A 26,723-nucleotide genomic window follows, 5' to 3' on the forward strand; every position below is an offset into this window, starting at 1 on the left:
ATGTTTGAAAAGACACATCTGGTAAAGCAGGGGTCTCCAACCCTCAGTACCTATCCATGGCCTATTAGGAACAGGGCCATACAGCTGGAGGTGAGCTGCGGGCAAGGCAGCAAAGCTGAGCTCTGCCTCCTGCCAGCTCTGCAGCGGCATTAGATTCTCACAGGAGTGCAAACCCTGTTGTGAACTGTGCATGTGAGAGGTATAGGTTCCATGCTCCTTATGAGAATCTAGTAAATGTAATGCGCTTGAATCATCTCCAAAACATCCCCCCACTCTACTCAGGTCCATGGAAAAATTGTCTTCCACAAAACAGGTCTCTGGTACCAAAAAGGTTGGAGACTGCTACGATAAAGGACTGTTATCCAAAATATACAAAGAACTCTTAAAACTCAATAATAAGAAAAACAATCTGATTTTAAAATGGGCAAAGACCTTGATAGATACCTTACCAAAAGTGTTGCTAAGTTATCTATCAAGGTCTTTGCCCATTTTATACAGGCAGCAAATAAGTATATGAAAAATGTTCCATGTGATATGTCATCAGGGAAATGCAGATTAAACCAACAATGAGATACCACTACATGCTTATCAGAACAGCCAAAATCTGGAACATTGATATTATGGTTTAAATGTGTCTTGTCCAAAATTCAGGTGTTGAAACTTAATAGCCAGTGTGATGGTATGAAGAGGTGGTGCCTAAGAGGTAATTATGCCATGAAGGAGGGCTCCTCTTTCATGAATGGGATTAAGATCTTTATAAAAGAAGCTTCGTACAGCATTCAGCTTGCTTACCCTTCTGCCTTCCGCCATGTAAGGATGCAGCGTTCCTCCCTTCCAGGGGATGCAGCAACAAGGCACTATCTTGCAGGCAGAGAGAAACCCCCATCAGACAGCTGAACCTTCTGGTGCCTTGATCTTGGACTTCAGCACCCAAAACCGCAAGAAAATGAATTTCTGTTCTTTATAAAATACCGCAGCTACTCAATCTGCGGTATTCTGTGACAGCAGTACAAACAGAGTAAGATAATTGACAATAACAAATGCAGGTAAGGCTGTGGAGTAACAGGAATTCTGTTCATTCCTCGGGGAGTGCAAAATGGTACAGCGACTCTGGAAGACAGTTTAGTGGCTTTGTAAAAACTAAACATTATCTTACTATACAATCCAGCAATCACACTCCTTGGTGTTTACCCAAAATACTTAAAAACTTATGTCCACATGAAAACCTGCACAAGGATGCTTACAGCAGCTGTATAATAATTGCCAAAACTTGGAAGCAACTAAGATGTCCTTCAGTCAGTGAATGGATAAACTGTGGTATACCCAGATGATGGAATATTATTCAGAACTAAAAATAAATGAGCTGTCAAGCCATGACAAGAAATAAAGAAAACTGAAATGCATATTACGAAATGAAAGAAGCCAATCTGAAAAGGCTGGATATTGTATGAATCCAACTCTATAACATTCTGGAAAAGGTGAAACTATGACGACACTATAAAAATCAGTGGTTGCCAGGGATTAGAGGGGGTGAGGGGAAGGACGAATAGGCAGAGCACAGTGGGTCACCTGAGGTCAGGAGTTCAAGACTAGCCTGTCCAACATGGTGAAATCCCCTATCTATGAAAAATACAAAAATTAGCCAGGCTGGTGGCATGTGCTTGCAATCCCAGCTACTCAGGAGGGTGAGGCAGGAGAATCACTTGAACCCAGGAGGCGGAGGTTGCAGTGAACTGAGATCGTGCCACTGCACTCCAGCTGGGGCAACAGAGTGTGAGTCTGTCTCAAAACAAACAAACAAAAAATAGGCAGAGCACAGATTTTTAGGGCAGTGAAACTATTTTGTATGATACTATAATGATGAACACATTTTATTATGCATTTGTCTAAACCGACAGAATTTATAAAACGAAGAGTTAATGCTAATGTGAACTATGAACTTTGGGTGATGATGAAGTGCCAATGTAGATTCGTCAGTTGTAAGAAATGTACCACTCTGGTGAGGGATGTTGATAATGGGGGAGGCTATGCATGTGTCGGGTCAGGGAGTATACTGGAAATCTCTACCTTTCTCTTAATTTTGTTGTCAACCTAAAACTGCCTGATATAAATAATGTATTTAACAAAGAAAAATATAGAAGCTTCTAATCAAATTTCTTCTTATGCCTCCAGCAAGAGAGAGGCAGAACATCTCTTCCTTACTTCCTGGGCCTTTGGGTGTTTTCACAATGATGAGGTGCTATGGCAACCATCTTGTGACTCTGAGGCAAAAATCAAGAGAATTAAGGAAAAGTCCCTGAGCTATTGAATTGCTTAATTTTGGAACTCTCTACCTGCAGACTTTTTCTTTTTACATTAAATAATAAAACTAAATTTTAAAAAATCCCCTCACTAATAGCTAAAAGCATTCTATCTGATGTCAAAACCTTCCTGGAGGAGATGAGAACTAGGTCTCAAAAGATAATAGGATTTGGATAGGCAGAAAGGAGACAAGTAGACCTTCTATTGGAGAATAAGTGAAGGCAAAGGAATGGGAATGAGCCTGGCTAATGTGGCTGCTGGTGAGGGACCTCTAGCCTGCTGTGGAGAATGTCAACTGGAATAATTGAGCCTTTCTCTGAACTTATAGTACTTAGTCTACCTGTATTTGTGTACATCTTTTAAAATATTTATTTGCATGCAGATTATTTTTTATAGGAGTAGAAAAGTGGTTGGCTCAGGTGCTTTAGATACAAAAGGACAGAACAGTCTTTTCCTAGCTCTTTGGTCTCCTGGCTGGGCCACCCACGCTTGTATTGGAGTGTTATCGATAGCAGCTATAGGCAGAAGCTGGAATAACTGTTCTTACAGGGTACTCCATGAGACTGACCAATAGTACGTCTTTGGTTTCCAGGTAACTAAATGAGACACAGGTGGGCAGGGGATTCTCTCTAAGCCTGCAGGGCCATAGTGGTGTCGATGCCTGAGAACTGTGTTAGCTAGCTCTGGGCACACCAGGGACAGCACATTTGGCCCCATCAGTGTTTCCCTGGAGGGTGCAGGCATCTATGCAGAGTGAGTTGCTGCTCCCAAGGGACTTCTCTTGCACGTGGCACCACAAAGGCAGAAGTGGAGAGAGAAGGACTACATGAACTGCATGAATTCACTTGAAACAGCTCCAGGACACAGAAATAACAGCATGAGACCTTAAAAAATGTTATGAATACATAATGTACATACTGATGGGGTACAGGTGATATTTTGAAACAAGCACACAATGTGCAATGATTGAATTTGGGTAACTGGGATATTCATCACCTCAAGCATTTTTCATTCTTTAGTGTTAGGAACATTCCAAGTCTACTCTTCTAATTATTTTGAAATACACAATAAATTATTGTTAACTGTAGTCACCCTATTGTGTTACCAAGTATTATATCTTATTCCTTCCTACTGTATGTGTGTGTGTGTATGTATGTGTGTGTGTGTGTATATATATACATATATATATTTAACCCACTAACTAATTCCTCTTTATATCTCTCCACCACAATACCCTTCCCAGCCTCTGGTAACCACCATTCTATTCCCTACCTCAACAGTATGAAGCTTTGAGGGGAACAAATTCTTTCATTATTCAGGTGGCAGCCTGATTCTAGGAAATGGCAGCTATTATAGTGATTGTGGCTCTGCTGGAATCCCCTGGCACATGCGTCTAGGTCAAGATTTCTCAATCTTGGCACTCTTGACTGACACTTTGGGCCAGAAGACTCTTTGTTGTGAGGACTGTCCTGTGCATGACAGGAGGTTTATTTAGCAGCATCCCTGGCTTCTACCCACTAGATGCTAGGAGCAAACTACTCTCGCGCTGTAGCAATCAAAACTGCCTCGAGGCATTTGAGAACCACTGATCTGGAGAGTCGGGGGAGGTGTGTGTATATAAGGATATATCTGCCAACCATTTAGACTTCTACCTTTTCACTTTTAAAAAGCTTCATTGAACTTTTTCTAGCTTAATTTTGTCACATCTTTATTTTCTTGGTTTAGGATTCCTAGACACGGAGTTACTTGGTGAAAGAGTGGCACACTTCAAGGTTTTTTATATATGTTGACCAGTGGCCTCCAAAAAAAGTATTCTAATTCTGATTCCTACCAAATTTGACACTCCCTTTTCACCTTTACAGAGTTCAGTCTGTGGTTTTGCATATGGTAGGTGCTCAATAAATATTGCTATTTAGGTGATTGAATGTTAGCTGTGAGTATCCCTCCCCTTCTTTTTCTACTAAATATGTGGGTATGTTGGTATATGGCACTTCACAATAATTTTTATAAGGACTGAGTCTGGAGAAGATATTTGTGATATGGTATTATTTCCTGTAAATAAGTGCTTCTTAAGCATGATCCTGGAACTAGTAGCATCTGCATCACTTGGAAACGTGCTAGAAATGCAAATTCTCAGGCCCCACAAGGACGTACCCTGTGTTTTAAAAGCCCTCCAGGTGATCTTCTAAAAGCTAAAGTTTAAGAATCACTCCAATAGATAATACAGTAAATAACACATGCTGCTCCTATCAGCAGGAAAATAGCTGTTCCCTAAACACTCTGTAATGACATTTCCCTGATGGGAGTTGGCCAGTCTTCCCTTGGTTCATAAGAGGTTATGAGACTCAATCTAAATGCAAGTAATGCTTTCTAACTCCATCTGGTGCCCTGGTTGTTTTGAGAGGCCCATCTCATGTCCATACTTTATACTCAGGCCCAACTCAGCCTGCTCCATGGCCCACAGCCTGGGAGCCAACAGCTGGGACATTTAAATGTGGAATGATACTTGCATGTTCAACCTCATTTGCTAGATTGCTCATTAGATAGATAATGCTGTTATCTTGGCCAGATAGGAGGTCCAATATGAGCAAGGTGGCCATCTGTTCAGGGCTGGATCCTTTTGGTATAATCAGAGACTATGTGGCTCCAGTAGGCACTTCTGCCAGAGAGAGCAGCACAGTCTCTGGGGTTGAACCACAGGGTTGGTCATGTGCTGGATAGAGGAGAAGGTAGGAGGGCACACAACTTACAAGAGCTTTTCTTCTAGATGTGACAGTCTCAGGGCACGCATCGGCCTTCCCAAAGGAGAAGAGACACAAAGTCAGGGGATTACTTTGGAAGGGTGCCACTGCAGTCAGCAGGGACTTTTGTGCTTGAACTCACACCTGGTTCCTCTCATCCCCTGTGGGTCAGAAATGAATCCATAATAACAGCTCCTGACATCTGTAATCCCTGGGGTTTACAGGATTCTGTGTTTGCAGTTCCCTAATTAGACTGAGACCTTTGTGCTTTTGTTGTTGTTGAGACAGAGTGGTCTCACTCTGTCACCAGGCTGGAGTGCCGTGGTGCAATCATGGCTCACTGCAACCTCGGCCTCCGTGGGCTCAAGCCATCCTCCAATCTCAGCCTCCTAAGTAGCTGGGACTACAGGTGCACATCACCATACCCGGCTAATTTTTGTATTTTCTGTAGAGACAGGATTTCGCCATGTTGCCTAGGGTGTTCTTGAACTAATGAGTTCAAGCAATCTTCTCACCAGCCTCAGTCTCCCCAAGTGCTGGGAACACAGGCAGGAGCCACCACACCTGACCCTTGACTGAGGCTTCTCTTAAAGGCAGGGGCTCGGTGTGGCTTATAATGGTCATTTTTAAATGGGGCTGACTGCACTTTAAATGCTCATAGGCGAAGTTGCCTAATCTTCAGGATTCCCAAGGAACACCAGGTGGCCCTGCCCACAGACGTATACATACTCCCAAGAAGCTAATTATATACAGGGGTTGAAAAACTGAATGTGAAACAATTAGTCAAAACTTTTTTTTGGAACCAGTTCCAGGTACTACTTTGTAACTGAGAATTTAAAAAATGGTGAAATGTGGCCAGGTGCAGTGGCTCATGCCTGTAATCCCAGAGCTTTGGGAAGCCGAGGTGGGCGGATCACGAGGTCAGGAGTTCGAGACCACACTGGCCAACATGGTTAAACCCCATCTCTACTAAAAATACAAAAAATTAGCCAGGCTTAGTGGCAGGCGCCTGTAATCCCAGCTACTCGGGAGGCTGAGGCAGGAGAATGGTGTGAACCTGGGAGGCAGAGGTTGCAGTGAGCCAAGATAGTGCCATTGCACGCCAGCCTGGGTGACAGAGCAAGACTCCATCTCGAAATAAAAATAAAAATGAAAATGATGAAATGCATCATCATTCATATCTGACTCCTGTAACCCAGATTGATAGCAGTTTATTCTGTGACCAATTCAAAGTTTCAGCAACTCAAGGTGATAGAGTTAAATTCTAAACAAGCCATCAAACTCTGCCTCTTCTCTGGCTATGAGACAGCAACTTGTGAAAATAATTTCATCTGACTTAAGCAGACCAGGGCTGCAAATAAAACAGCTGTTCTAAGGAAGTGAGTGCTGCGGTTATAGCAGTAAGCGCTGAAGTGGGTGTCCAAATGCTCACAGTCGGAACACGTGTGCGTGACTGGGCAGCTCTGTAGCTGTGAATGGTATAGCATGGCATGAATGGAATGTGCTGGAATGCAGAGGAATCCCTGGGGTTCTTGTTGACCATTACATGGGTGGAGGGTGACCAGCTGGTTTTTAGCATTGAAAGTTCTCTGTCCTGGGAAGCCCCCTCAGTCCTTGGCAAACAAAGATGGTCGGTCACTCACTCTGCATGGCTTCCAGATGTTTCAGCTCACTCTGTTCCCATGGCAGCCCGTCCTTCAGAGGTGACTGAGTTCTTCATGAAGCACATTGCAAGCAGTCCTGGAAAAAAAGGGTGCCCCGTCAACCTTTCAGACCTGAACTTTTTTCTGCCTATCAAGTGCATGCTCGGTTTTTATAGATTTTATATGTTTTCCCATCTTTCAGATCTAGATCTGGCAAGCAGAAGGTATGGGAGTCCTAAAGTGGGGCAGCTGCTGATGTTGGAGGTAGATCCTGCCTCAGCACTGAGGCAAGGCTTCTGCAGAATCCTTTGAGGCTTCTGTCCTGAACTTCCAAAGTTCCAGCAGGAGGTGTTGGGCTAAGGTCAGGTGTCAGAGTGGGAGTCTGTTGCAGAACCATTATATTGCCAGAGGTTTCAGGGGCTTTCCCATTCAGTTACTCGGGTTGTCACATCCCTCATCCCTAAGACTCTGGCCAGGCACATTTCCCTTTAGATGCTTATTGATGCCATTTTGGATTTTGTGACATTCCCTAGAATGTCTAGAATGTTTAAAGTTATGAAAAGCACTTAGTTCTCAAATATTTGAAAACAGAGACAATAGAATGTGTTGAGAGTGTGATTTCTGGAATCAGACTTCCTGCATTAAATCCCAGCTCTTCCCTTTAATATCTACGACCCTGGACATGTTACTTCAACTCTCTAACCTCAGTTTCCTTATGTGTGTGTGTGTGTCTATATATATATACACATACATACAAACACACTTTGAAGAATGGGGTATCCATCCCCTCAAGTGCTTATCCCAAGTTGCAAACAATCCAATTACACTCTAAGTTTTTAAAAGATGTACTGTTATTATTGACTATAGTTACCCTGTTGTGCTATCAAATAGTAGGTCTTATTCATTCTTTCTACTTTTTTTTTGTTTCCATTAACTATCCTCACCTCCTTCAACCCCCTGCTACCCTTCTCAGCCTCTGGTAACCATCCTTCTACTCTCTATGTCCATGAGTTCAATTGTTTTGATTTTTAGATCCCACAAATAAGTGAGAACATGTGATGTTCGTCTTTCTTTTCCTGGTTTATTTCACCTAACATAATGATCTCCAGTTCCATCTGTGTTGTAGCAAATGACTGGAAATGCTTCTTTTTACTGGCGGAACAGTACTCCATTGTGTATATGTGCCACATTTTGTTTTTTATCCACCCACCTGTTGATGGACACTTATGTTACTTCCAAATGTTAGCTATTGTAAACAGTGCTCCAACAAACATGAGAGTGCAGATATCTTGTCGATATACCGATTGCTTTTCTTTTGGGTATATACCCAGTAGTGAGATTGCTGGATCATATGGTAGCTCAATTTTTAGTGTTTTGAGGAAACTCCAAACAATTCTCCATAGTGGTTGTACTAATTTACATTCCCACCGACAGTGTACAAGTGTTCCCTTTTCTCCACATCCTTGCCAGAGTTTTTTATTGCCTGTCTTTTGGATACAAGCCATTTTAACTGGAGTGAGATGATGTTTCATTGTGGTTTTGATTTGCATTTCTCTGATGATCAATGCTGTTTAGGACTTTTTCATATCCCTGCTTGCCATTTCTATGTCTTCTTTTGAGAAATGCCTATTCAAATCTTTTGGCCCTCCTTTGACTGGCTTATTAGATATTTTCCTATAGGGTTGTGTGAGTTATTTATGTATTCTGGTTATTAATCCCTTGTCAGATAGGTAGTTGGCAAATTTTTTTTCCATTCTGCGAGTTGTGTCTTCACTTTGTTAATTGTATCCTTTGTTGTGCTGAAGCTTTTTAACTTGATGTGATCTCATTTGTCTGCTTTTGCTTTGGGCTGCCTGTGCTTGTGGGATATTGCTCAATAACTTTTTGCCCAGGTCAATGTCCTAGAGACTTTCCCCAATGTTTTCTTGGAGTAGTTTCATGATTTGAGGTCTTAGATTTAAGTTAACATATATTAAATGTTTTGAGGACAGAATGAATACTATATAAATATTTGCCATAACTATTATTGCTATTATTGTTGCAAATGGAAAGAGTTTAATAGACACAGCTACAAAATATACCTCTATTACCTCCTAGCTGTGCAGTCATGGGCAATTTAATTCACCTCTTGGAGCCTCAATTTCCTCATCTGTAAAGTCTTATCTCATAGGTTACTTATGAGAATTAAATGAGATGACTAGGTAAAATTTCCAGCATAATGCCTGGCACCCTACTTGCTCAATAGATATTGATATTTTCCCATACACGGTAAGTTGACATAGATTTGGTGCCAAAACTATTTAGTCATGTTCACCAAATAATTATATATGAGGCACTACTGGTGATTATTGAACTTGGTCCTTGGACTGTCATTGTTCTTGGTTAAGGTGCAGCCAATGTTAACTTTAAAATAGACATTTGGGTCCTTTGGTATTTCAATGGCAAGGGATGCTGTAGCAAATTTCTATGAACCCTGTAGCTGAGCAGATACAGTCTCACTTTGTAACAAAGCATATTTTCATGAGAATCATGGAAATGGTTTACCAACTCCCAGAGGATTTGGTTACAACCACAATATTGCTTACCAGCTGTAAGTGAAGGCTTTTGCCTGTCTGGAGCCAGCTCAACACCAGGAAGTATCTGGAGAAGAGCCAACAGGTCATAGAGTTCTCTCTCCAGATGCTGCTCATCCCTGTTTGCCTGGCCCCAAATACTTGTCCTGTGTCTTTTGTCCCTTCTATCCCCTGCTTGGCTAGCATGTGCTACCCTTTTTTCATCTGATACCTTCTCTGGCTTGCAAAGGCCTTTCTACAGTCTTCCCTCCCTCTCTTTCCCACACAAGGCATGCTTCTATATAGCATTACATTGTCTGTTTGCTCCTCTTGCCAGAATCCTTGGAAGCACCTAGCCTTTGGGCTAGATATCTCACTCCCTGGGGGTCAAACAATGAGATTCTTCCTGACTCACAAGCAAAGCTCATGGCTCCAAGGAAAAGCCAATATTATTCATGGGCAACCATGAAAGATGAGTGAGCCCCATGCCAGTCACTGTATGGAAAAGGCCAATAGCAAAATATCTTTACCTGAGAAACACACTCATATTCTTTTCACTACCTTCCATTTTTATCAGAATCCAGGCAGACTGATAGTACATTCTAGACAATTGTTCTAAGCCACATTCTTGAACATTTGATAGAGTAGATAATGTGTAGGTGGTACCATCTGCATCTTTTTGTTACCTTTAACTGTTCATACTTCTGGTTATCTGATACTTGGTATGAACATAAAGCTGAATGAACAATGTGGTTGCTTCGTGAATATGAGGTTATGCATTCCTAACCTCACTGTGTGAACACCTATGATATGCCACGCCTGTGCCAAGCCCCATGATAACAGGTCAGATAAGACACAGTGTATTTGCATGACACTTACATTATGATGAACGACAGAGAAATACATCAGTGGTGACAGGACTGCATAGTATTAGGTTGGTGCAAAAGTAATTGCGGTTTTTACCATTACTTTCAATGACAAAAACCACGACTACTTTTGCACCAACCTAATAAAACTATGACACAGGCGTGGCTAAGGAAAGCATAAAATCCTACTGGGATGGTGGGGTAGGGATAGAACACGGAGGAGCGTTTGGAAGACAATCATACTAAGCTCACTGCTGGAACAATGGGTAGAAACCAGATAAATGAAGACAGATCGGAGGGAGACCTGTGTCTCCTTCAGCCCTCAGTGTCTGCTGATTTTGTCACTGTAGACAGTACTTTACCCCTGCTCTCTCTCTCTGCATTAGGGACTCTGGAACTTTCATATAAGGAACAGAAATCCCTCAGTTTTTTATAATGCAATTAAAAATATAAAATCTCCCTGTTTAGAAAGTAGTGACTTGCTGTTTGGGGTAATTTTCTCTACCCTACATTCAGGCATGACCTATAATTTTAGTTTGTGGTTTGTTCCCCACTAACCCCTCATAATACTAGCTTGCAGCCTGAGTAGGTTACCCTGGATCTCTGAGTTAGAAGACATACAACTTTTACACTGCCCTCATCTTCGGCCCTTCTCAGGGAGGCTGTAGTCATGGGAACAGGGCAAGTGAATTCTGTGAGGGAAGAGTTTTCTACTTAGAGAACTCAGGCCTCTATAAGTGCCCAGGGAAATGGTTGGGCAGTCAGGGAACAGTATTGAAGGTTCTGCATGCCAGGAGAATAAAAAGGAAAAGAAGGGGAGATTATACAGCAAATAAGATAGCCACAAACATAAACTTGGCCTTCCTCAGTGTATTTTTGTGGAGTTCTGATTATGTTGCCATCTAAGTTGTTCTGGCCAACAAAGAATGAGGGTATAGTGTCTTATGAGAGACAAGAAAGCATTAGCAAAACATCTGCATTTGCAGATGGACACCATCTCAATCACTACCTCTTTCCTAGGGAAGCACCTTATTTTTGGGAAATATCTTCTAGGCCTGGTCCTGATTGGGTCTGCGGTTTCAGTGCTGCAGGTCACAATGCTATGGGATGTGCCTAGAACCTGAGGTGTGGAACACCCCTATCCCATGGAATTTAATTTTGCTCAAAGCCTTTTAACACCAGTTTCTGGCCAAGGTTTTACTGGCTGTTTGTGGTTATAACCAACTATTTTCTGGCTTTGAGAACCTCACATAACCTCACTAGTAATTCATAACTGAGGTAGAATTTTGAGTCTAGCATTAGAATTTCATACAAGGGCCAATTAGAAAAAATGTTGCATTGCCCCTCACAGTTCATGCTTCAATAAAGTCCAAAAGGAAAACCACAGACTGTGATTATTTAATATTGTTCTGCTACATGGTCTACTCCAAGGCAAAACAAAATTCAATTTATTCCATACACTGAGAAATAAGGTAAAGAATGTTGTAATTTTATCAGAATTTTGTAAGGGGAGATGATAATTTAAAGAAAATGTTTTCTTCTGGTCAAAGTCGCCTTTTTTTCCTATATGTACTTTGAACTATGTAACTGATAGCATTCTCATTCTTTTAAGCAATATAGGGAAGAAATAGTGGATTGTAAAATTTTCCTTTTGAAGAACAATCCAATCAAAAGAATGTTGCATTGATAACACTGAAATCACTTGGAATAATAAATGCAAAATGCTGTAAATGTAATGTGGTATGATTATGCAAGAAAAAAACAAATAAGACAGTTAAAGAAGTTGCATCTTTCTATACGAAATTTTCAAAGGATGTTTCAAAAGCAGAATTATAATCTTCAATGTAAGGGAGTAGTGATAACTGACATTTCCTGCCTCCAGAACCTATTCTGCTTTGTTTTTGCTTCTGTCAAAACAGAGTCTGTCATTGAGATTGAATTAAGATTTCATCCCCTCCTCTAATCATTCATTTATTTAAAGAGGAGTCAGGAGGCTAGCCGAACATTAAAAGCTGAGTGTGACCTCCTAAAGAAGATGAGTCAGGAAGTAAAATGAGGAGCACCATGAATCATGGCAGAAATATGTTAACGGGAAATTTAAGCCGTTCATGCTCAGACATTGAAAACACCAAGCCCTTATCTTTTATGGTTGGTGCCACGGTTTCTCAAGTACAGTCTGATGGATCTTGAGAGCAGAACTCTTAGTGGAAGTTATTTCTTTCCTTGTTATGGATCCAGAACTCTCTTGGGCATAAACTACTTTCCTTCTTGGCTGGTGACCTCAGGAAATTACAAGGACTTGAGGATGATAGAGCTGGGGTATCTGTCAACCCACTGATTGCCAGAGTCCGTGTGACTAATATGGCTGGTTTGATGTCCTCTTCCTTACTCATCACATAGTGCGGAATTCTCCTGAAATTCTGTGCCTGGTCAGAGAGAATGATGTTCCCTGGTAGAGAAGAACTGTTCTTCAATCAAAAGCAAGCTGTCACAGTACTCCCCTGCAAGAAACTTTGTACCAGTTAAACTATTACTGGTGAATTTAAGCAGAAAGTGGGGATTATTTTAAGGGTAGTGGGCATGTTTTTAGAAGAAAATGTAAAAAAATTATGACCTTGGTAATGGTGAGGAAACATTTCTTACACAAGATGAAAAGCACAAACTATGCAAGAAGATTGATAAATATGACTATATTAAAATATAATTAAAATCTGTGCATCAAAAGACACTGGAGACAAAGTAAAAGCAACCATAAACCTAGGGAAAATATTTGCAAAACAAGTACATTTTTCATCTCATGCATTATAATTTTCACCTCTAGAATTTCAATAAGAATATTTTTATATCTTCCATATTTTTAATGTTCCATCTTTCCTCTAGCTTTTTGAACATATGGAATATAGTTATAATAATTTTTAAGTGCTTGTCTGATAATTGAAACATTTATACATCTGAGTCAGTTTCAATTGTTAATTTTTATTCTTGTTGAGGGCTACTATATTTTCCTAATAAGCTTTGATAGGGATGGCAGACATTGCAAATTTTACCTTGTTAGGCATTGAATACTTTTGTATTCTTGTTGGAAATAGTTTGATTGCTTGGGGCAATACTTTTAATATTTTTAGGTTGGCCATACATTTATTCTAGGTATAATTAAATTCATTGCCGAGGTATGTGCCTTCTGACTACCAAATTTCTTCCGAATTATAATGTTTTACAGTTTGGCTGGTGGAAACAAAAGTCAAGAAACAATGCTACATGATCAGGGCTTTCTGAGCAAAAATTGCTGACACCTGGATTAAAGGAGTTTTGAATGGCAAACGACTTGGGAGTTGTAGATTAAGACCTCTGGAGAAGTTTAGAAGTAACTCCCCTGGGTGGAGGTTGGAGTGAGCCGCAATCGTGCCACTGCACTCCTGCCTGGGCGACAGAGTGAGACTCTGTCCCGGAAAAAAAAAAAAAAAAAAAGAAAAGAAAAGAAAATAAATTAAAAAAAAAAAAAAGAAACAACTCCTCTGGAGCTATTTACTTATATTCCAAAGGGTCATTGGCTTAGGAACCTTTACCTCTTTTCCCCCAAAGTGCTTTTGTTTATATTAAAAGCCATCTCTTTCCCTTTCTCTGGAAAGAAGAGGGGCAGATGTGTCAGCTGCCCTATAAAAGCTGTGAGAGTCATAATTTCAGGACTGCTCTCCTGTTGTAAACAATACAAAACAAAACAAAACCCAGGTATACACAAGTGATTTTGGTCCTCAGCACATTGCCCTTTGGGGGACTGGAGCTTGAAGGACTGACACAAGTTGTCCTCTGAGTAACTAAAAGTTTGTCTCTGACCCAGAAACCTCATGTTTCATTCAGGACAAAAATTAATAAATACAGATATAAAAAACTTGCAGACACTAAGTTTTCCAGCCCTGTGTGAATTTTGAATGTGTTCCTTCTAATTTTTGTGTGACCCTTTCCCTAGCCTTGGGTCGTTTTATCACCAGCATGCGCTAGGTGGTACTCGGCTACATCCCTTTGCAAATCTTGAGTTTGCTCTCTGTTATATTTCTCCCCCTCTGGTATTCTGTCCTGTGAGTTCTGGCTGCTTAACTTTGTTTCCTCAACTTAGGGAGCACACCAGGCTTTGTCTGTATTTCCCTTTTCTGTGCTGCAACCTGAAGATTCTCTGAGAAGGCAGTAAACTACGGCTTCATAAGACTTGTCTCATTTTTTTCCCTGTTGGTCTGGGATCATTGTTTTTGGATGGTTGATGGCCAAGGTCTTGAAAACTGTGGTTTCATATATTTGGTCAAGTGTTTTAGTGATTATAGAGGGAGAGTAAACTCAGCACTCTATCTTAGATGAAAGTAGAAGTCATATTGAAGCATTTTTAATAGAGAAAACTATAAAAACACCCACTTTCCATATCAAGAGAAGAAATGAGTTTTTGACAAGCATACAGTGAGTAATACAAAATACAGCAGTGAACATTACTGAAAAATCTCACACACAAAATATTGAGCTCCTGAGACATGTGTTCAACTGTCTCCACTTAGTGAAAGTAAAAAAGCTTGTTACTTATTTCATTTATACACACACACACACACACATATAATAAATGTATACATTATGAGCATGTTCAAAACAAATGGTCACATTTAGCAGTATAATTATTGGTGCAACGATGAGAAAAGTTGCTGAAACTCTGACTTCTGTGAGTAAATCTGGTGGAAATGATAATATTTAAATGAGTGAAGGCAATTAAAAGGCATACACACATGAACCTTTAACAAAAACATCCTGAAGATGGATGTGATTTAGAGAAATTGTAATAAACTAGAAATGGTGTAGAAAAATATGAGAAGTTAGGTAATTAATAGGTAATTTTGGGGTTACTTCTGAAATATGAAAGTGTAACACATTTTCCCTGTGTTGAATGGACAAATAGGGATCTTTGTTTAATCTGGTCAGTAGAGAATTAACATATGGCCTATACAGAGATTATATACGTACACATTTTCTCATAGAGACAGGGGAAATGTCTCTCTCACTCAGGCTGGAGTGCAGTGGAGTGATCATAGCTCACTGTAGCTTTGAACTCCTAGGCTCATGCAATCTTCCCACCTCAGCTTCCAAAGTAACTAGGACTACCACCCCACACCACCACACCTGGATAAAAATTAAAATATTTTTATTTTTTGTTTTTGTAGAGATGAGAGTCTCACCATTTTACTCAGGCTTATCTTGAACTCCTAGGCTCAAGCAATCCTCTTGCTTCGGCCTCCCAAATCGTTAGGATTATAGTGTGAGCCACTGTGCCCAGCCTAGATTTTTTTTTTTTTTTTTAAGATTAAAGGGATCGATCCGCACCAAGATGGCCAAATAGGAACAGCTCCAGCCTCCAGCTGCCAGCATGAGCGACACAGAAGATGGGTGATTTCTGCATTTCCAACTGAGGTACTGGGTTCATCACACTGGGGCGTGTCGGACAGAGGGTGCAGGACATTGGGTGCAGCCCAACAAGCTAGAGCCAAAGCAGGGCGAGGCATCACCTCACCCAGGAAGCACAACAGGGAAGGGAATTCCCTTTCCTAGCCAAGGGAAACCGTGACACACAACACCTGGAAAATCGGGTCACTCCCACCCTAATACTGTGCTTTACCAAGGGTCTTAGCAAACGGCACATTAGGAGATTATATCCCGTGCCTGACGCAGAGGGTTCTACACCCATGGAGCCTCCCTCATTGCTAGCACAGCAGTCTGGGATCTAACTGCAAGGTGGCAGCGAAGCTGGGGGAGGGGCACCTGCCATTGCTGAGGCTTAAGTAGGTAAACAAAGCGGCCAGGAAGCTCGAAGTGGGTGGAGGCCACCACAGCTCAAGGAGGCCTGCCTGCTTCTGTAGACTCCACTTCTGGGGACAGGGCATAGCCAAACAAAAGGCAGAAGAAACCTCTGCAGATGTAAATGCTCCTGTCTGACAGCTTTGAAGAGTAGTGGTTTTCCCAGCACGGAGTTTGAGATCTGAGAACGGACAGACTGTCTGCTCAAGTGGGTCTCTGACCCCCGAGTAGCCTAACTGGGAGACATCCCCCACTAGGGGCAGACTGACACCTCACACCTCACACAGTTGAGTACACCTCTGAGATGAAGCTTCCAGAGGAACAATCAGACAGCAACATTTGCTGTTCAGCAATATTCACTCTTCTGCAGCCTCCGCTGCTGATACCCAGGCAAACAGTGTCTGGAGTAGACCTTGAACAAACTCCAACAGACCTGCAGCTGAGGGTCCTGACTGTTAAAAGGAAAAATAACAAACAGAAAGCACATCCACACCGAAACCCCATCTGTACATCACCATGATCAAAGACCAAAGGTAGATAAAACCACAAAGATGGGGAAAAAACAGTACAGAAAAGCTGGAAATTCTAAAAATCAGAGCGCCTCTCCCCCTCCAAAGGAACACAGCTCCTCACCAGCAATGGAACAAAGCTGGATGGAGAATGACTTTGATGAGTTGACTGAAGAAGACTTCAGACAATCAAACTTCTCTGAGCTAAAGGAGGAATTATGAATCCAGTGCAAAGAAACTAAAAGCCTTGAAAAAAGATTTGATGAACGGCTAACTAGAATGACTAATGCAGAGAAGTCCTTAAATGACCTGATAGAGATGAAAACTGTAACATGAGAACTACGTGACAAATGCACAAGCTTCAGTAACTGACTCGATCAACTGGAAGAAAGGGAATCAGTGATTGAAGATCAAATGAATGAAATGAAGTGAGAATAGAAGTTTAGAGAAAAAAGAGTAAAAAGAAATGAACAAAGCCTCCAAGAAATATGGGACTATGTGAAAAGACCAAATCTACGTCTGATTGGTGTACCTGAAAGTGACGGGGAGAATGGAACTAAGTTGGAAAACACTCTGCAGGATATTATCCAGGAGAATTTCCCCAACCTAGCAAGGCAGGCCAACATTCAAATTCAGGAAATACAGAAAACACCACAAAGATACTCCTCGAGAAGAGCAACCCCAAGACACATAATTGTCAAATTCACAAAGTTGAAATGAAGGAAAAAATGTTAAGGGCAGCCAGAGAGAAAGGTCGGGTTACCCACAAAGGGAAGACCATCAGACTAACAGTGGATCTCTCAGCAGAAACTCTACAAGCCAGAAGAGTGTAGGGGCCAATATTCAACATTCTTAAAGAAAAGAATTTTCAACCCAGAATTTCATATCCAGCCAAACTAAACTTCATAAGTGAAGGAGAAATAAAATCCTTTACAGACAAGCTAATGCTGAGAGATTTTGTCACCACCAGGCCTGCCCTACAAGAGTTCCTGAAGGAAGCACTAAAGTTGGAAAGGAACAACCGGTACCAGTCACTGCAAAAACATGCCAAAATGTAAAGACCATCAATGCTAGGAAGAAACTGCATCAACTATTGAGCAAAATAACCAGCTAACATCATAATGACAGGATCAAATTCACACATAACAATATTAACCTTAAATGTAAATGGGGAAAATGCTTCAGTTAAAAGACACAGACTGGCAAATTGGATAAAGAGTCAAGACCCATCAATTTACTGTATCCAGGAGACCCATCTCACATGCAGAGACACACATAGGCACAAAATAAAGGGATGGAGAAAGATCTACCAAGCAAACGGAAAACAAAAAAAGGCAGGGGTTGCAATCCTAGTATCTGATAAAACAGACTTTAAACCAACAAAGATCAAAAGAGACAATGAAGGCCATTACATAACGTTAAAGGGAACAATCCAAAAAGAAGAGCTAACTATCCTAAATATATATATGGACCAAATACAGGAGCACCTAGATTCATGAAGCAAGCCTTAGAGACTTACAAAGAGACTTAGACTCCCACACAATAATAATGGGAGACTTTACCATCCCACTGTCAACATTAGACAGATCAATGAGACAGAAAGTTAACAAGGATATCCAGGAATTGAACTCAGCTCTGCACCAAGCGGACCTAATAGACATCTATAGAACTCTCCACCCCAAATCAACAGAATATACATTGTTCTCAGCGCCACATCGCACTTATTCTAAAATTGACCACATAGTTGGAAGTAAAGCACTCCTCAGCAAATGTACAAGAACAGAAATTATAACAAACTGTCTCTCAGACCACAGTGCAATCAAACTAGAACTCAGGATTAAGAAACTGACTCAAAACCGCTCAACGATATGGAAACTGAACAACCTGCTCCTGAATGACTACTGCGTACATAACAAAATGAAGACAGAAATAAAGATGTTCTTTGAAACAAAAGAGAACAAAGATACAACATACCAGAACCTCTGGGACACATTTAAAGCAGTGTGTAGAGGGAAATTTATAGCACTAAATGCCTACAAGAGAAAGCAGGAAAGATCTAAAATTGACACCCTAACATCACAATTAAAAGAACTAGAGAAGCAAGAGCAAACACATTCAAAAACTAGCAGAAGGCAAGAAATAACTAAGATCAGAGCAGAACTGAAGGAGATAGAGACACAAAAACCCTCCAAAAAATCAATGAATCCAGGAGCTGGTTTTTTGAAAAGATCAACAAAATTGATAGACCTCTAGCAAGACTAATAAAGAAGAAAAAAGAGAAGACTCAAATAGACACAATAAAAAATGATAAAGGGGATACCACCACCAACCCCACAGAAATACAAACTACCATCAGAGAATACTATAAACACCTCTATGGAAATCAACTAGAAAATCTAGAAGAAATGGATAATTTCCTGGACACATACATTCTCCCAAGACTAAACCAGGAAGAAGTTGAATCCCTGAATAGACCAATAGCAGGCTCTGAAATTGAGACAATAATTAATAGCCTACCAACCAAAAAAAGTCCAAGATCAGACTGATTCACAGCTGAATTCTACCAGAAGGTCAAAGAGGAGCTGGTACCATTCCTTCTGAAATTATTCCAATCAATAGAAAAAGAGGGAATCCTCCCTAACTCATTTTATGAGGCCAACATCATCCTGATACCGAAGCCTGGCAGAGACACAACAAAAAAAGAGGATTTTAGGCCAATATCCCTGATGAACATTAATGCAAAAATCCTCAATAAAATACTGGCAAACCTAATCCAGCAGCACATCAAAAAGCGTATCCACCATGATCAAGTGGGCTTCATCCCTGGGATGCAAGGTTGGTTCAACATACACAAATCAATCAACGTAATCCAGCATATAAACAGAACCAAAGACAAAAACCACGTGATTATCTCAATAGATGCAGAAAAGGCCTTTGACAAAATTCAGCAGCCCTTCATGATAAGAACTCTCAATAAATTCGGTATTGATGGAACATATCTCAAAATAATAAGAGCTATTTACGACAAACCCATAGCCAATATCATACTGAATGGGCAAAAACTGGAAGCATTCCCCTTGAAAACTGGCACAAGACAGGGATGCCCTCTCTCACCACTCCTATTCAACATAGTGTTGGGAGTTCTGGACAGGGCAATCAGGCAAGAGAAAGAAATAAAGGGTATTAAATTAGGAAAAGAAGAAGTCAAATTGTCCCTGTTTGCAGGTGACATGATTGTATATTTAGAAAACATCATCATCTCAGCCAAAATCTCCTTAAGCTGATAAGCAACTTCAGCAAAGTCTCAGGATACAAAATCAATGTGCAAAAGTCGCTAGCATTCTTATACACCAGTAACAGACAAACAGAGAGCCAAATCATGAATGAACTCCCAGTCACAATTGCTTCAAAAAGAATCAAATACCTAGGAATCCAACTTACAAGGGATGTGAAGGACCTCTTCAAGGAGAACTACTAACCACTGCTCAATGAAATAAAAGAGGACACAAACAAATGGAAGAACATTCCATGCTCATGGATAGGAACAATCAATATCGTGAAAATGGCCATACTGCCGAAGGCAATTTATAGATTCAACGCCATCCCCATGAGGCTACCAATGACTTTCTTAACAGAATTGGAAAAAACTACTTTAAAGTTCATATGGAACCAAAAAAGAGCCCTCATTGCCAAGACAGTCCTAAGCCAAAAGAGCAAAGCTGGAGACATGACGCTACCTGACTTCAAACTATAATACAAAGCTACAGTAACCAAAACAGCATGGTACTGGTACCAAAACAGAGATATAGACCAATGGAACAGAACAGAGCCCTCAGAAATAATACCACACATCTACAACCATCTGATCTTTGACAAACCGGAGAAAAACAAGAAATGGGGAAAGAATTCCCTATTTAATAAATAGTGCTGGGAAAGCTGGCTACCCATAAGTAGAAAGCTGTAACTGGATCCCTTCCTTACATCTTATACAAATATTAATTCAAGATGTATTAGAGACTTAAATGATAGACCTAAAACCATAAAAACTCTAGAAGAAAACCTAGGCAATACCATTCAGGACATAGGCTTGGGCAAGGACTTCATGTCTAAAACACCAAAAACTATGGCAACAAAAGCCAAAATTGACAAATGGGATCTAATTAAACTAAAGAGCTTCTGCACAGCAAAAGAAACTACCATCAGAGTGAACAGGCAACCTACAGAATGGGAGAAAATTTTTGCAATCTATTCCTCTGGCAAAGGGCTAATATCCAGAACCTACAAAGAACTCAAACAAATTTACAAGAAAAAGACGAACAACCCCACCAAAAAGTGGGCAAAGGATATGAACAGACACTTCTCAAAAGAAGACATTTATGCAACCAATAGACACATGAAAAAATGCTCATCATCACTGGTCATCAGAGAAATGCAAATCAAAATCACAATGAGATACCATCTCACACCAGTTAGCATGATGATCATTAAAAAGTCAGGAAACAACAGGTGCTGGAGAGGATGTGGAGAAATAGGAACACTTTTACACTGTTGGTGGGACTTTACACTAGTTCAACCATTGTGGAAGACAGTGTGGCAATTCCTTAAGGATCTAGAACTAGAAATACCATTTGACCCAGCCATCCCATTACTGGGTATATACTCAAAGGATTATAAATCATGCTGCTGTAAAGACACATGCACACATATGTTTATTGCAGCACTATTCACAATAGCAAATACTTGGAATCAACCCAAATGTCCATCAATGACAGCCTGGATTAAGAAAATGTGGCACATATATGCCATGGGCTACTATGCAGCCATAAAAAAGGATGAGTTCATGTCCTTTGTAGGGACATGGATGCAGCTGGAAACCATCATTCTTAGCAAACTATCGCAAGAACAGAAAATCAAACGCTGCATATTCTCACTCACAGGTGGGAATTGAACAATGACAACACTTGGACACAGGAAGGGTAGCATCATGCACCAGGGCCCGTTGTGGGGTGGGGGGAGGGGGGAGGCGGTAGGGATAGTGTTAGGAGATATATCTAATGTAAATGACAAGTTAATGGGTGCAGCACAACAACATGGCACATGTATATATATGTAACAAACCTGCACATTGTGCACATGTACCCTAGAACTTAAAGTATAACAAAAAAGACAAAAAAAGATTAAAGGAAATTTTAAAATTATAACAAAAATAAAACTACGTTTTTATCCCACATAATTAATATTTTATTATATGTACTTTTTATTTTTTTAAAGTAATTAAACAATATGGATAAAACAAAAATCCCCATATATATCCCTGTTCTTAATTGCAGACCACAAAATCCACTCTGAGTTTCAGCAGAAGGGAATTTTTCGAAGGGTAATAGAACAGCACATAGAATCTCAGGGAGGGCAGAGAACCAGACTTGGTTGCACATAGCCAGGACCAGTAGAGATAGACAGCATTACCAACCTCACCATGGAGCTCTTGTAACAGAAGCACCATCACTGTTGCCACACATTACCCAGGATCTACAATGGAAGTTAAAACTCTGCCACAATGTCTCCGAAGAATCAGATGCTTTCACCATCAAGCTTATCAGGAGTTTCCACAGGCAGACCACCATGTTACGATGCTTACTTTCTATTGCAGTTGTATACAAGACTCTCTGCTTGGCAGAACCTTAGCCATAGGAGGAATCCTAGCTGCAAGAAATGTGGTTCTTCCCGTTTCATTCCTTGACAAGCTAAAAAGGGATGATATGAGCATGGAGCAATCAACAGTGTCTTCTCCAGACCCTTTGACCACCAATCCCAGTCCCTTTCTTCTGTAACCCTTCGCCCTTCAGAAGTAAACAATGCACACATTTAACTATAAAAAATATACATTATAAATTTATATACATTATATTTTCCTTACATGGTTCTACAACTTTATTTTTCTTTTTCACGTATTTGAGATCTGTTCACTCTCACATATTGTTAATTGGTACCTTCCATCTGGATATAGGCCATTTTACTTTTAAAATTTATTTTCATTTGGTTTTATTTTATTTTTATTCACTTTTGATGGACATTCGGTTTGTCCTTTTTTTAAGTATTATAAAGACTAATAAAATTAATATCACTACATTTATTTCCTTGGGAATATTTATACAAATTATTCTAGGCCAGAGTCTCAAATTCCCTGAAGGTAAGAATCACCTGGAGGCTCTTATAATACAGATATCGGTTCCTAGGCTTCCCTATATCATTCAAGGGCCAAACAGAAAACTTGGAACACTCAAAAAAATTGAAGCAGGTTTAATTACAAAGGGACTATTTATAAAAAACATGAGTATAGATCACGGGATGAGAAAACTTTGGCTGTAAAGGACCAGATCATAAATATTTCAGGCTTTGTAGGCCACATACAGTTTCTGTTGCGTATTCTTCATCATCTTTTTCACAACTCTTTAAAAAAGTAAGAGCTATTCTGAGCTAAACAACTACAAAAACAGGCTGGTAGTTTGCTGACCCCTGGCTTTGATGAAACAAGGAATAATACAGTCATCTGGAGCTAGTAGCAACTAAGGTTTTACTACCCAGACCTGAAGGGAAGAGATAGGTTACTGGAACCTGAAAGGAGAAAGGATGTCCTGTAGAGTTACATGCCTTGAGGGAACGATGAGAGAGCCAGTCTGTGGAGAGCTTCCAAGGAGGAGTTAAACTCCACTGTCTGCCTTCCTACCAGGGCTCCCCATTGGCTAAACCAACTCTGAAGCTAGAAGAAATGGAGCCCTGCTTTGTCATGTAGCCCAGCTTTCTGTGACACAGAGTAGGTTGGGAAGGTGGAGAGTAGGTGTGGAGGAATGAAGAGAAGGTATCTAAGAGGCATCCATTGGCGATTCTGAGAGAGGAATGGCTGGGATGGAACCTAGGAGTTTGTGCTTTTAACAGTAATCCAAATGATGTTTACCAAGCTTGAGAAACACTGTTCAAGGGTAAATAGCTAGAAGTGAAATTGCTTGATCATAGTGTATGTGAGTTATTGATTTTAAAGCTAAATTATTTTGCATTGTGACCATATCAGTTTAAGCTACAACCTGCCATATAGAAAAACAACTAATGTCCTCCTCAATCTCACCAAATACTTGATATTGTTAAACTTTTCAAAATTTGCTAACTTAATTAGTGAAACATGAAATATTTTTGGTTGTATTATTAGTGGTATTTATCTGATTTCCAAGAAGATGAATGTATTTTCATATATTTGTCATTTCAATATCCCTTTTAAAATTTTTAGTGATCTTTACCCATTTTATATTGTATTGTTTTTCTTTTTCTTATTAATTGGCCAGAATTCTTCATATATTCTGGATACAATCTTATATCTAATATATGCTGCAAATACCTTTTCCTAGTCTGTGGCTTATTTTTTTTCATCCTGTATATGTTGTGTTTTTTTGCCATATGCAATTTGAAAATTTTTACGTAGTAAAAATTTTAATCTTTTTTATTTTAATTTGTGCTTTGTATTATTTCTGAATTTTTCTATCAAAAGTTCATTAATATATGTTCTTTACTTTCTTCTAGCAATTTTGTAGTTTTATTTTTTATACTTAATATATTTGAAATTTGAATTTTTTCCTTCAAACATAACAATATACCAAAATGCCTATAAAATTGTACTGTGTATAAGTTAGTATATCTTGGATTTAGAATTCATTTAAATAAATTAAATTTTTCTTAGGGCCAACATGAATGAATTGTTAGACAGTAGATATTTGAAAGTGCCAATACAGAGAATTTTGAAAGAAAGGAGATTTCAGCTTTGGCAATCTTTGATTAAAATAAAGAGTATTGCGTAAAGGGCAAAGAAAGTAAAAACACTAGTCCAATTAGTATTAAACATGAAAAAATATTTCTCAATATAGCATTATTCCCATGTATTCTTGTTAGAACACTCTAATTTAAAACATGTTCAAGTTTAGCCATTTGGTTAATAACTAACCTGTTATTTCTGTTAGAAGTAATGGCAAGAGGGTGTTTTAACAGATGGAAAATAATATTAAGATAATATTTTTGAAATTTTGTTCAAAAGGCGGCCTGAGTACATACATCTACCTCAAATATCCCCAAATTTCTTCTGAAACAAGAGAAATTCATTAATTGGAAATATAGGTTGAGTGTGGTGGCTTGTGCCTCTAAGCCGAGCACTTTGGGAGGCCAAGGCAGGAGGATTGCTTGAGCTCATTAGTACAAGACCAGCCTGGGCAACATGGTGAAACCCTGTTTCTACAAAAAAATACAAAAATTATCTGGGCATCGTGGTGAACACCTGTGCTGCCAGCTACATGGGAGGCTGGGGTGGGAGGATTGCTTGAGCCCAGGAGGTGGAGGCTGCAGTGAGCCATGATTGTGCCACTGTACTTCAACCTGGCGACCTTGTCTCAAAAAAAAAAAAAAAAGAAAAAGGAAGAAGAATTGACTATGTGATAATAAGAGTCTAGAATACAAAAGGACAACTTGCAGCCAGAAAATTTTGAGGAAATCATGGAAATATATGAAATAGATATAATCAGATTAATGGGATTAAAAAACAAAATAAAAAAGATCAGACGATGCCTACTTTGCCTTAAACAGAGGCTTAGACACTCCTTCCCTGAGGAGCACCCATAAATAAAGCTCCAAACTTGAAGTCAGAAAAGTGCTGGTAATTATTTAGAGACTCACAGTGTGAAGGGCCAGACCAGTAAGGCCTTTCACTTACCCTCTACCTCCTACCTCCTAGCAGAGGCCTCTAGGACAAGGCCTTATTATTAACTTAACTAAGCAAAAAGTTAAAGCTCCAGGCTTATTCTCTGAAAAATTGGTTAGTCAGCCTGAGGAGTATTTCTAGAGTAGATATTATGTCCTGAGAGAAAAACAAACAAACAAACAAAAAAACTTGAGGAAATTCAAGACCTACATATCAGAAATTAATTTTTTTAAGCCAATTTTTTTTTCAAAAGTGAAATACTTAAAATTTTTCTACTACAGAGTAAAATGCTCCTTGCATTGGCAGTTTTGGGATCCACAGTCTGTCTGTTTTCTCCATGACTGTTGATATGCCCTGCCACTTACAGCTCACAATAAGCTAATCATTCATTCAACAAACATGACTTGGGTGATTGTCAGGCATAGAGCAGAAAATGAGACGAACATTTCCCTGCCCCCATTGTGCTTACATTTCAGAGGTGAAAGACACACAATAATCAACCAAGCCACTATATAAGATAGAAATTCAAATTCTGAGAACTGCTAAGATGAAAATAATCAGGAAAATGTGTGAGGTAGTAGGGGGCTACTTCAAATTGCACATCAGAACAGGCCTTTTTGAACTAAGATCTGCAGAAGGAAAAGAAATCACTTATGAGAAAAGCAGGGTGACAGAGCATCCTGGACAGTGGGAGAGAACAGAGCTAACCAGCACTCCTGTTTTTAGGGTTGCTAGTAACTGATTGCAGAACTTTGCACTGATATGTAAGTAGGCATTTATGTAGTTTTGTGTATGTGCACGTTTTTGCCACAAAATTACAAAAACGAAAAGAAAAAGGAACAGACCTAGATAAGTGGAAGGGAAAAGGTTTCTAGTGGACTTCTGTTTGTTTGCCAGCTTTTCTTTCTGCCCCCTTTTGCTTTTCCCTTTGGGGAACTGTCACTCTTCCACTCATTGGTTCACGGTAGAATTGTTGACCACAATGTCTTCTACCCCTGTGAGGAGGTGAATATAAGGCCCAAATAAATGCTTTCTCTAGGAGTTTGAATCTTAAGTGGAGTGACTTAATGAGAAAAGTGTTTGGAGTTGTGTCATTTTGAAAGCAGCTCCCTAAATAGACTGCACATTGCTTTCTGTTCTCTGTCTTCTCCACTCACCTGTCCCCAGCAGCCTGGTACTTTTCTTTCAGAGGCAATTCTCTGTTTTCAATTCTGTATGTCACTCAAAATCATTCCAGTGAATTCCTTCTCCTTATCAGCTCAGGTTGTACAGGGTTGATTTCGGTTCTTCACAACCGAACTATGCTAACTTGACAGAAAACCATTGCAGGCACCCACAGTAATCAACCTAGATCTTCAATTATAAAGGAACTGACAACCAAAAATCACACAATATTTGGAGAAAACAGCAGAAAAGAAATAACCAAGATGAACAAATAGAAAAACTGACCTCTGAGTTAACAGAAGCGCAAAGGACAGTTATGATTATGAAACCTAAATAAAGATTATAAACCTTGACCAAGAAAAAATATATCTAATTTATAAAAAT

This window comes from Rhinopithecus roxellana, chromosome 11 (assembly GCF_007565055.1).
Source record: "Rhinopithecus roxellana isolate Shanxi Qingling chromosome 11, ASM756505v1, whole genome shotgun sequence".
NCBI lineage: Eukaryota > Metazoa > Chordata > Mammalia > Primates > Cercopithecidae > Rhinopithecus > Rhinopithecus roxellana.